This window comes from Saccopteryx bilineata, chromosome 9 (assembly GCF_036850765.1).
Source record: "Saccopteryx bilineata isolate mSacBil1 chromosome 9, mSacBil1_pri_phased_curated, whole genome shotgun sequence".
In the NCBI taxonomy this organism is placed as follows: domain Eukaryota; kingdom Metazoa; phylum Chordata; class Mammalia; order Chiroptera; family Emballonuridae; genus Saccopteryx; species Saccopteryx bilineata.
In genome coordinates this window covers 3,376,667-3,389,310 of record NC_089498.1, presented here as the reverse complement: position 1 = coordinate 3,389,310, position 12,644 = coordinate 3,376,667, and the positions used below count along the sequence as shown (strand labels likewise).

At 46.3% G+C, this 12,644-nt stretch overlaps 1 protein-coding gene and 1 non-coding gene across 4 annotated transcripts in view; both read right to left on the bottom strand.

The window, feature by feature from the left end:
• The window catches only part of PHKB (phosphorylase kinase regulatory subunit beta), a 124,895-nt gene that overhangs the window by 107,309 nt on the left and 4,942 nt on the right, over nt 1–12,644 (bottom strand). The gene's annotated exons all lie outside the window — the stretch shown is intronic.
• Nucleotides 6,763–6,838, bottom strand: TRNAI-AAU (transfer RNA isoleucine (anticodon AAU)). Its single transcript has one exon. It is a non-coding gene; the product is annotated as a tRNA-Ile (tRNA).

Here is a 12,644-nt window from a genome sequence, read left to right as displayed (position 1 = left end):
AGCTGAAGAACGTTTCCCACTAACTTTTAGAATGACTGCTTTTTTTTTTTTTTGTATTTTTCTGACGCTGGAAACGGGGAGAGATAGACAGACTCCCGCATGTGCCCGACCGGGATCCACCCGGCACACCCACCAGGGGCGATGCTCTGCCCACCAGGGGGCGATGCTCTGCCCCTCCGGGGCGTCGCTCTGTTGCGACCAGAGCCACTCTAGCGCCTGAGGCAGAGGCCATAGAGCCATCCCCAGCGCCCGGGCCATCTTTGCTCCAATGGAGCCTCGGCTGTGGGAGGGGAAGAGAGAGACAGAGAGGAAGGAGAGGGGGAGGGGTGGAGAAGCAGATGGGCACCTCTCCTGTGTGCCCTGGCCAGGAATCAAACCCGGGACTCCCGCACGCCAGGCCAACGCTCTACCACTGAGCCAACCGGCCAGGGCAGAATGACTGCTTTTGTTAACTTTACAGTTAAAAGATGTGACGACACTGTACATGAGTCAGCACTTTGAGCACCTTCAACGTCACCAACAGCCCTTTGCAAAACAAAGAAACAAAACGTAAACTGTGATTTTCTCTACTGCTCAGTTCATCCATGCACAGAAACTTAAAACAGGAGGGAATAAATGTGTGCCCCGTTGGGGAACAAGCAAATTATGACACCTCCATTCTGTGAAACACCTTAAAACCGTAAAGAAATGAGGTAGATCTATTGGTAATATCATGAAAGACCAAAAATAAATAATAGTGTGATCATAGAACAAGGCATACAGTATGATACTATGTATCACAAACTAAACAAAGATAACTACAGGTGTGTGTACATGCATATATAGACAAGTTAGGTACTTTAAAAAGTCCAGACAGATGTGAAGCAAACTGCTCAAAACAATGACTTCTAGGGAGAAGACGGTGACGTTTACCTGGTTCTGATTGTAAACATTATATAAGAAGGCATCCACTTACTACCTGCATAATCTTTTCAAATGAGAAGGGGAAATTTTGAAAGCCTACCACTAATATTACACACAACACCTATTCCTGACGGAGCTCTGGGTTGCCACGATGCTGAGGCGCAGAGAAGTTATGTCATCGCGAGGCGGTCATTGCCTGGTGGTCATTGCGAGGCGGTCATTGTGTGGCGGTCTGCGTGGGAACGCCGGGCTCAGTGCGGGCAAACTGCACGTGTGCTCCCCTCCCTGCACCTCACACCGAGGTCTGGCTGAGGCGAGTGAAGGGCCCCCGAGCCTTGCTTTCACTTTCTGCCTTCAACAATAGCCGGCTCCCCAAATTACATGTGTATGTATGTATGTAAATTACATGCATATATATTATACATATACACATATGTATGCCTTTACTTACTTAACCCCAGTCTCTTACCACAGTTCATCCAAACCTTCAACTTCGCAAGTCTCTAGCTCCACGGCATGTTGGGTAAGAAGGGTATTTTAAATGTGAAATATGACATGGCTAATAAGAAACAACACAACTTTGTAAAAATAAAGTGAAATTTGCCTATTCAACTTATTCAGATAAGATGTGAAAAGGCCACTCCACTGTTTCCGTTTTACTTCTAATAAAAACATATTAAGTTCTTCCAGTGACCTTTAGAGAAGAAGCACAGCCTATAAAGTCTATTTAAGGATATTCAGTCTGGTTGATGCTTCATGTGTTGACCTTATGAATACCAATCACTCAATTAGCTATTCCATTTTCCTTGCTTATTTATAGTCTGGCAGAGTACCCCTGCCACAGCATGATTTCGGTGAGGTCAGAGCTGTATTCAAACAACTCCAATCTTTCTCAACAGTTTTTGGAACTCCCCCTTATAAAATAAAATAAAAATACACTCAGAAGCAGCACAAGATTATTAAATTTTCTCAACGGTCGTTCTCTGTCATAACCCCGATGCCAACAGTGTCTGGCACATGGCGAGGGAGCTCTTAGTAAATATGTATTTGCCGAACACACGGAATTAATATCCTCTGATATCTGAGATCTGCCTGAAGTTTCTCAGAATCAGCAACTGTCAGATGACTCATGAAGGCGGACGAAATTAAACAAGACTCACTCGTCAGTGGCAACCACAGAGTTATGCCACTCACTCTATGCTTCTACTTTGTTCTGGTCTTCCACTGCTCATACAGACGGATCGGAACAACATCATGAAAGGATATGATTTAAAAGCCATTTGATCACTAGAATAAATGCAGACAGCCTCGTAAAGGGGCCACTTTGTAAAGGACAATATATACTAATCTGAACGTATCAGATTTCTCAAGAGAAACCCAGAGTCATTATTTCATATTTAGACTACAAACAAAAATTTTACATTCCAACTTCTGAGTTAAATGGCTGAGTCTTAGCTCAGTATTAATTTAATTACACAGAGGGGGAAGGTTTCCTTCACTGTACACCAGGGGTCAGGAACCTTTTTGGCTGAGAGAGCCATGAACGCCACATATTTTAACCACATATTTTAAAATGTAATTCTGTGAGAGCCATACAACAACCCATATACTTTGCACATTATCCAATAAAAATTTGGTGTTGTCCCAGAGGACAGCTGTGATTGGCCCCAGCCACCAGCAACCATGAACATGAGCAGTAGGAAATGAATGGATTATAATACATGAGAACGTTTTATATTTTTTAATTTTTTTTATTTATTCATTTTAGAGAGGAGAAAGAGAGAGAGGAGAGAGAGACAGAGAGAGAGAGAGAGAGAGAGAGAGAAGGGGGGGGAGGAGCTGGAAGCATCAACTCCCATATGTGCCTTGACCAGGCAAGCCCAGGGTTTCGAACTAGCGACCTCAGCATTTCCAGGTCGACGCTTTATCCACTGCGCCACCACAGGTCAGGCTATTTTTAATGTTATTATTATTTTTTTTATTAAAGATTTGTCTGCGAGCCAGATGCAGCCAGCCATCAAAAGAGCCACATCTGGCTCGCAAGCCATAGGTTCCCGACCCCTGCTGTACACCATTCCCCATTTTTACAAGAAATATTTTGTTTTATTTTGTCATCTATTGTTATAGTTGTAAAGATGTGCAGCATTAGGCATTTTGCTGTGTTTACGTTCTTCTACACAAGCCAACACAAAAATGATACTTTCAAGCCAGTCAGCCTTTTGAAAAATGGAACCAAATCATTTCCATTTAACACTTCCACTTTGATGAAACCTGACCGATATTTCTTATCTAGGCGAAGTTCAGCAATGCATTTAATATGAATGTTATTACCATTAATTAAAAATTGCCCTGACAATACTTTGTATAGTAGACATGAATAAAGTCTTGAAGGTTAAGCAAAAAAAAGAATCACAAGAAACTATTAAATTAGTAAGTCAGATGACTGTAGGGCTAAAAATATTCATAACCAGAATAAAACTAAAAATGCTTCTGTACTATCTACCATATGGACTTTGTAGATAGATAATGAATGCGAGCTAATTTTCTTCTCATCAGAATGCAGGCGAGTGTCCATCACTGGCCATGTAAAACAGGGCAGAGGTGGCCCTGTCGTCCCCATGTGCACTCTCCCACGTGGTGACTCACTCCTGGGTCGAACTGCCTTCTGCAAAGACCCACCTACAATAAAACCATTAACTGACCAAACCCACATGGACTCCGAGCCAACTTTCACTTCTCAGTGAGTAAGACTCAACCCAAGGTTCAGTCAAGTACAACATCGGCCTGCTCTCCAAGCTCCACCCTCAGCCCGAGAGGTGTTGGGAAGAACATGGGTTTTGAAGACAGACAGACTTGGGCTACAATCACTGATACACCACTCTGCAACTATCAGGACCTGGGCTCCCCCTGGGCTAGCTCTTGTCACCTGTGAAGTGGAAGGAAATGATATCCCTCACAGGGTTGTCGTGAGGCGTAAGTAAAATCCTTTCCGTCAAGCCGCTCGTGGGGCATTGAATAGGACTGTCTGCCCTTACACTTTTCAATCCCCTGCAGCGCCGAGCACAGGGCTGGTCGCAAACCTTTGTCAGGCTAACTACAGAACCCTCTCGATCAGTGCAAGGGTGGGTACCTCGCACAGGGATTTTAAATCAGCGATTTGAATGATCAGTAATTTTTAGGAGACATAAAAAGTTAATTGAGCGGGATTTGAGCTGTGAATGGGAAATTCAAGTCCCTGTGGGTTAGTGTATGGTTCAGTGCCAACGTGCAGGAGTCGTGGGAAACAAGACCGCCGCGTTTCCGGACAGCCAGGAAGGCGCGTCCCCCTCCCCTTGGGACCCCACGCGATGTGGCAGTGAGGCTAACAGGTCCTCAAGAAAATGCTGTCACCCAAATGAGTTACTTCTGAAGCACGACTATTCAGAGCTAACCTTAATTCACCAACCAGTCACTGACCACCTCCCCGTCTAATGAGGGCCAATCATCAGGCCCTCCAGAAAGTCGCTGTCTCCAGGAAGACCCCAGGGGAGCAGAATCAAGTCTTTCAGGAAGAGGGGTAGGATGAGTGACAGGCCGCCACACCCATGTGCCAATAAGTATATTAAGATGTAAATTAATCTACTTTCTAATACCTCCGCTGAGATTACAGAACTGAAATACTGTGACAGGCAAGCTGTGAGTTCTACGTGTATCCGTCAAGCAGCACACTATTCAGATGCCCTAGTTCAGCTTAAACTGTTTCATGTCTACTCTACGGGTAGCTTAACTTCACTGTATTTCTTATGGAATATTAGCTTTTTACATAATGCAGAACTGGAAGAGTGTAACTCTGGGTGAACACCGAGACTCCTAAGATTTTGCTGTACTTTAATTTGCATTGTAATTTAGTTATGAGGGTTTTATTGTAGCAAAAAATGGGAATGAAAACGAGTCATGACCATTGATATTTAAGGTATTCAGCTTATGCTACTGCAAATAAAACGAAACTACTACTGTGACATGAAACCATAATCACCCTTGAACTTGCTCGGGTTTTTTGTAGTTAATGTGAAGACTGCTTGCTGTTCCCTCTCCTTTTCAAACAAAATTATATTCTATTAGTTGAAGCGCCTACCCTCTCTTTTACGTTTATTCTAGGAGTGTTGAATCTTGTCTTACAAGGACACCTAGGAAGAAAAGACTTCTGGAGCCAGTGTTCCCTGGTATGATTCTGCTTTAAACGATAAGCTGTATAAGATATCAAAGAGGCCAAATCCCCCGCCGCCCCCCCCATCACTAGCAGGGAGGGGCCTCCCCAGAGATCACCAAGCAGTCAGCACTTAAATTTCTCAATGAAATACTCATGGAAAATAAATTGGACTGGGGGAAAAATCAGCTTAACTTCCAGGGCCGACCAACAGTGTCCCTCGTTTCCATCCAACGGGCTAGACAAGTCCCTGAAAACGGAGGCGGCCATTCTGTCCTGAAGCAGAGCAGCGTACTAAAGCAGAGACCATGTGGTCCCCTGGACACAGAGATATCACATGCAATTACCGAAATCACATAGAGTACAGGGACTATCAGGAAACGCACACAACACCTGTCACTTCCAGTAACGTCTGCTGGAAACCTCGACGTTTGTCATTAGCGTACAGCGACAGCCTCGGGATAAAAGCCCAGGCTGCCAACCCCTACGCCCTGGCTGAGTTGAGTAAAGCAATTTGGAGCAGGGCAGCCCAGGCCCAAGGCAGAGCCCAGAGCGGACCAGCAAGCAGAGTCCAAGAGCCACGCTAGGGAAGGAAGTGGGAAGAAGGGCTGCAGAAACGGCCACGGCCAAACACAGGATCCCGTGGGTGGTGCCTACAGAAACCAGGGGTGCTGGTGACACGGATTTATCCAAAGACTAAGTTAAAGGCTGCGGATGTGAGGATGGTTACATCAGACCCTGAGACCTAGAGTCTAAAATGCGAGACGAGGAAGAGATGGGGGCTCGCTCAGACTGCAGTTGCTTGGGCCCCAGCCCAGACCTGCTGAGTCACGAGTGCACTTTACCGAGGTCCAGAGCTCTGCAGGGGTAATCACTCCATCTTGTAGAAACCAAGAGTGGGAAGGAGGGGGGTCGGAATCAAACGGCAGTGCTGTCCTCTTAGGAAAATCCAGCTCTACAACTCCTAGGAGGTAAGACCGCGAACCAACCGAAAGAGCTTAGTATCGAGACTGCCGTCTTGTTCCCCGAGCCGTGCTTCAAGACCTTGAGTCACTGTGACAACCAGTCCAAAGCTATCGTGTCATCTCATCTGTCCAATCCCAACCAGTTCCCCATCTTGCAAGATCTGCGACATCGCCCGGCCTAGGTCCTAAAACCCTATAAATATTCTCCCCTGGCGTCAGTGGTCAGGAGCCATAATACTTAAAGCAGAGAGGAACATGAACAAGCATGCACCTGAGTTATGTTAGAAACAAGCTCTCCAGCACCACTCTTCAGGTGTCTCCTTTTCTTTGTTTAACTTACATTCATTATTTTGGCCTCTGGGTCTTGGAAAAGGACATCGCTCTGTGTGTGTGTGTGTGTGTGTGTGTGTTTTCTGAAGTGAGAAGCAGGGAGGCAGAGAAGAGAACAGACTCCCGCATGCGCCCGACAGGGATCCACCCAGCATGCCCACCAGGGAGCGATGCTCTGCCCATCTGGGGTGTCGCTCTGTTGCAACCGGAGCCATCCTAGCACCTGAGGTAGAAGAGGCCATAGAGCCAGCCTCAGTGCCTGGGCCGACTTTGCTCCAATGGAGCCTTGACTGCGGGAGGGGAAGAGAGAGAGAGAGAGAGAGAGAGAGAGGAAGGAGAGGGGGAGGGGTGGAGAAGCAGATGGGAGCTTCTCCTGTGTGCCCTGGCCGGGAATCGAACCCAGGACTTCCACACATTGGGCCGATGCTCTACCACTAAGCCAACCAGCCAGGGCCTCAGGTCTTCTCTTAAAATGTTTATTTCTTAAATGAAAATAATACATGATCATGGCACTATATGCTTCCACATTAATGTTCTTATCAGAAATCTTCTTTAACAACAATTTTCCCCAGAACATTTAGCTCTTTGCCAATCAGTGCTAGTGCTGATCTGCACCCGTCCTTGTCCACAGTGTCCCTGACCTGTTTCAGCCATTGTACACCTGACACACCTGTCCTCTACCTAGAAGTCACTTCCTCTTACTTCTGCAATGCACAAGAATAAAAGGAGCTCTCCCCTGTAGGTTAAATGCATACAAACTGCCAGGCTCCAGTCTGAAGAGGTCTCACGTGAAAATAGGCTTTTCTCTACTGCACTATTTAGCACCGTGTTTAGCACTTTTATAGAAATAATATTAATGTTTCTTTTTCTGACAAATTTTGAACTTACTTCAAAGTAGCAGGATTTAAGAAGCTAATTTCTTCCTACTTCATTTAGGAGTCTATAATTTTCCTCTCCCTCGTTTCCGTATTTCTGAAATTTAACACCAAGTTCAAATTTCTTGGTACCTTAGGTAGTCTATACAATGACAGAGTGGGACCATTAAACAGTGGGACCTTCTCTGTGTGTGAAAAAAGAATCATGCTCCTGACGAGTTTCATTTTGATAACAGTGCAGGTAAGTCACCTGGGACTCCTTCCGTCTCCCTTCAGGGAAAGCAAAGGTCGGCACCCCCAGACTGCTGAGGGTGTGGAGCAAGGGCTGAGGTGTCCGAGCCTGTGGCTGGGCCCTGGAGAGGCTGTCCATGGTCAAGAGAACACCAAGGGTGGCCCTGGACGGTTGTTTCAGTGGTAGAGCGTTGGCCCAGTATGTGGAAGTCCTGGGTTCGATTCCCGTGTCAGGGCACACAGGAGAGGTGACTATTTGCTCCTCCACCCCTCCTGCAGCCATGTTTCAATTGGAGCAAGTTGGCCCCTGGCACTGAGGATGACCTCACCTCAGGTGCTCCATTTAGTGTGAAAATGTCCTGATCCAAAAATAGCTAGAAAATAAATTCCCCAAATTCTATTTTCCAAATCAAAAGGTAAAATAATTAGGCAACACAGAGTTCTGTAAAGTTCATTCTCTCCCAAGGTCGCACTAATTCTCTTTAGCCTGATTCCTTAATTCATTCAACTTTTAAGCCCCGGGCACCAAGCCCTGTAGGCAGGGCTACAACCAATTCAGTCTCTGACCTGCAGGATTTCGTTACCAAGAATGGGGCAGATCGATACTTATCTAACAGCAATGCCAAGTCATCAGAGCTAAGCGAGGCACGTGGCAAGTGCCAGGGGAACCAGGAGGGTGAGTACCGAATGCACCGCGCTTTCAGAGAAGGGCTATTTGACACAGAGGAGGCTCATGGTAAAGGTGCGAGGCCAGGACAACAGTGTGGCGTCTGGGCGTGGGCGTGGCGCACAGAGGGCAGCTCTGCGACGGAGGACACGGTACTGAGGAGGCTGGAGGGGCCGCAGTCCCCAGGGGAGGATGCTCAGCACACCGTCCAAGCTGCATTTCCCCCCCAGATGACGGAGAGCCACTGGGAGTTTAGGTAAGGGCGTCACATGGTCCAGACTTTAGAAAGAGGAGGACTGTTAGGGATGTCGTAAGCCGCAGGCACAAAAGTCCTCATTTGGTTACAACATTCATTCTGGGGTCCTGAATGAACATAGTGACAGCAGAGGTGCAAAGGGGAGGAAATGCTCGAGAAATATTTAAAGGGCAGAATAAATAAGACAGGTGAGGTTTAAACTTGGTGCCAGCTTAGGCGCAAATACCTATTACTGGACAGGGTCAGACAGGAGGAGAAAGAGTCCAGTGATCATTTCTAAGCCTTAAATAGCTTTTAGTCCTTTAAATGATAATACTTAACTTTACATCCTGCTAGGATATTTTTCTATCCTTGTCGTTATTGAGCAAATGATAATTATCAAAGCGACAGCCTATTGAGAATCGGGATCAAGTGGGTATGACCAATTAATTGAGCCTCACTGTGCATTTCCGTGGAAACAAGATAACATAAGCAAACACAAGGCTCTCTGAACTGATAGGAACAACAAAAATCCACACAAAGATTCCACAAAGCAAAGATAAATTCCCTCAGAACTATGAAAATTAAAAAAAAACAAAACAGCTCTTACTTTGAATACCTCTGTTTTAAAGACATTTCTCATAAACTTCATTGTTATCAACTGATTTGAGACAGGGAAGCTAAGAGAAAAATATCAAATAGTGAGAGGAGAGAGAATTAAAATTAAGAGCGACGTGTTTGGGGGCCCCTTTCTAAGGAGGCCACAGTGAAGGTGAGGAACTAAAAGACAACGGAAGAGCCAAGCTAACCCAACAACAGAACAGCAGCCCCCAGCCAGAGGAGACAGCTCCCCAGAGAGCCGAGATGAAAACAAAGTCGGGTCTCAACTCCCCAGCCAGAGTAGACAGCTACCCAGAGAGCCGAGATGAAAACAAAGTCGGGTCTCAACCCCCCAGCCAGAGTAGACAGCTACCCAGAGAGCCGAGATGAAAACAAAGTCGGTCTCAAGGAACCAAGCGAGCCAGCGGGCTGGAGGGCAGCAGGGAGGAGAGCAGTGGTCCGCCAGCAGATGGGGGAGGCCGGCAGGAACCAGGAGGTTTGGGCTCAGCCACGAAAGGGGCTGCGAACTTTACGCTCAAGGTAATGCGGAGTCGCAGGGAAGTGGCACTGCCTGACTCACATTTTTAAAAGATTCTGATCACTGCTGGGAGAACAGATTGCAGAGAAGCAAGAACGTGAAGACCGAAAACCACGTGATTTCTGCACGCTAGACTGGGGATGGCAGAGGGTTAGACTGGGGAGGCGCATCTGCAACAGAACAGACTCTGGTGCTCGGTCTGCAGATGCAGAAAGGATGTGCAAATGAACTGAGTAGAATCGGCGAAGGACACGTCCTGTATTTTTAGCTTGGGCAGCTGGAAAAATAACAGTTTAGTTCATGGAAATGGAGATTAAGGGAGGTACTTGTTGGGGTTGCAACAGAAGTAAAAAAATCAAGAGTTCTGTTTAGGCCAGGATACATTGGAGACGTGCATCATGGAATAGCGCAGGCCTGTTCAGTCATTACTGCACCCGGATTGGCATAAGGAGTCCTGGGATTCCTCTTACCCTTCCTCCAGCCTCAAAGAAGTCGGACAATAAAGAAAACAGCGGGAGAAAAACAGCTCTTGGGAGGCACCATGTGAGTGTTTCTGGAACACTCTAAGGCAGTGGGACAAGCCGTGGCTCTTCATGTAATGGTCTCACCAGTAAACTTGGAAGTATCCTCTTTGCTGAGGACAATGGCTCCAAGAGCAAGGGAGCTTTAGTTAAACTATCTCCTGTGGCCTCTGTCTCCTAAATCTTTTCAGATTGCAGGGCAGGGCCTAGGAAGAAGAGATCAGCACTCCCAGCAGGATACAATTTACGAGTGCTTCTGAAAATGCCACCCTACTTGAAGAGAACCCAGTGCATACCAACATAAGACAGAAACATCTCCTAACTCTATACAAAGTAATGGCTGCTCTCCTGCTGTCTGATAGCAGTATCCATGGAAAGTGTTACAATTTCTTTAGACTTTTAATGATTATTGACAAAAAATGAAATAGCCTTACAATAAAGTAAAAGCTACATTCTGAATAATCTGATTCAAGATAATTGTATCTTAGCTCAACGAGTTTTCTTAGCCAAATGGCTACTTGAGGGTAGACACCAAAAGAAGGAGAGGAGTTAAGCAACCATGTTTGGTTTTGTGTAGTCCTATTTTAAATATTTATCAGCAATATTGTAAAAGATGTGAGATTTTAGGGAAGATAAGAACATATTTTAAATGCACTGGCCAGCTACCAAATATAAAGTGACTTGCACATAACATCTTTTTTTTTTTGTATTTTTCTATAGTTGCAAACCGGGAGGCAGAGAGACTCCTGCATGCGCCCGACCGGGATCCACCTGGCACACCCACCAGAGGACAATGCTCTGCCCATCTGGGGCGTTGCTTTGTTGCAACCAGGGCCATTCTAGCGCCTGAGGCAGAGGCCATGGAGCCATCCTCAGTGCCCGGGCCAACTTTGCTCCAATGGAGCCTTGGCTGCGGGAGGGGAAGAGAGAGACAGAGAGGAAGGAGAGGGGGAGGGGTGGAGAAGCAGATGGACGCTTCTCCTGTGTGCCCTGGCCAGGAATCGAACCCGGGACTCCTGCATGCCAGGCCGACACTCTACCACTGAGCCAACTGGCCAGGGCCTGCACATAACATCTTATTTAATCTTCACAATAATCCCTTCAGGGAGGTTAGAGACAAGGAGACCCAGTCTCAAAGATGTGAAGTAATCCACTCAAATTCAAACAAGTAGTCAACAGAGACAGGATTAGATTCACCCATAGCTGAACACAAAATGTGTACTTTCCTTAGGCTCTTAAAGGAAAAAGTCTACAAGGCTCAGGCCTGTGGTCTCTTCAGGCCACAAGAACTTTTTGATTTGTTGACTGCTAAGTTAGGCCAAAAACAAGGCTACTATACAATTATTAAAGGAAGAGAGTGTCACATATTAAAATAAAAAGTTGAGTTTGTCCAGAATATACAAAACTTTACTTTGATGCTCATCAAATCAAATTAAAAACAAACACCCCTGTGTTGACTGCAACAGCCAAGATTCAGAAGCAACCCAAGTGCCCATCAGCAGGTGAGTAGATAAAAAACCTGTGGTCCGTTTACATACTGGAATACTAGGGAGCCATAAAAAAGAAGGCACCCCTTCCTACCTTTTGCAACAGCATAAATAGACCTGGAGATCATTATGCTCAGTGAAATAAGCCAGTCAGAGAAAGCAAGGACCATAGGATTTTGCTTATATGTGGAATCTAATGAGCAAAATAAACTAACACACAAAATAGAAACAGACCCATAGAGACAGAGAACAGAGTTGACAGCTGTCAGAGGGTGACCCTTTGTCACCGTGCATTATTATATTACTGACTACTTTCCCTGTGCTGTACCTGTGTCCCTGCAACCTACTTTATAACTGAAAGCATGTAGCTTTAATTCCCAAGGAAGAGTAATTTTTAAATCATCATCTCATCTAAGAATAAAAGTAAAAATGCCAAGACATTTCCTACCTCGGCACAAAATGCTACCACGACTACAAGATGACTGAGCTCTAATGCTGGTGTGTCTGCTGCAGCCGAGCGACTCGGCCAGGCTGGTACGCTGCTGACTGCAGTGGTGACAAGAAGTCAGAACAGGCCCTGGCTGGTTGGCTCAGTGGTAGAGCGTCGGCCTGGTGTGTGGAAGTCCCGGGTTCGATTTCCGGCCAGGGCACACAGGAGAGGCGCCCATCTGCTTCTCCACCCCTCCCCCTCTCCTTCCTCTCTGTCTCTCTCTTCTCCTCCCGCAGCCGAGGCTCCATTGGAGCAAAAGATGACCCGGGCGCTGGGGATGGCTCTGTGGCCTCTGCCCCAGGCGCTAGAGTGGCTCTGGTAGCGACAGAGCGACGCCCCGGATGGGCAGAGCATCGCCCCCTGGTGGGCGTGCCAGGTGGATCCCGGTCGGGCGCATGCGGGAGTCTGTCTGACTGCCTCCCCGTTTCCAGCTTCAGAAAAATACAAAATGCAAAAAAAAAAAAAAAAAGTCAGAACAATCTGATATCCTGTTCCCTAGTAGTTAATTTATCCTGGTTGTGGGATTTGCCTATAAATTCATTGTCTTGTACATTTACATTTCACTCCAACTTTTCTTTAAAGCAAAACTTGGACATCCAATGAGCACTAGACTTAG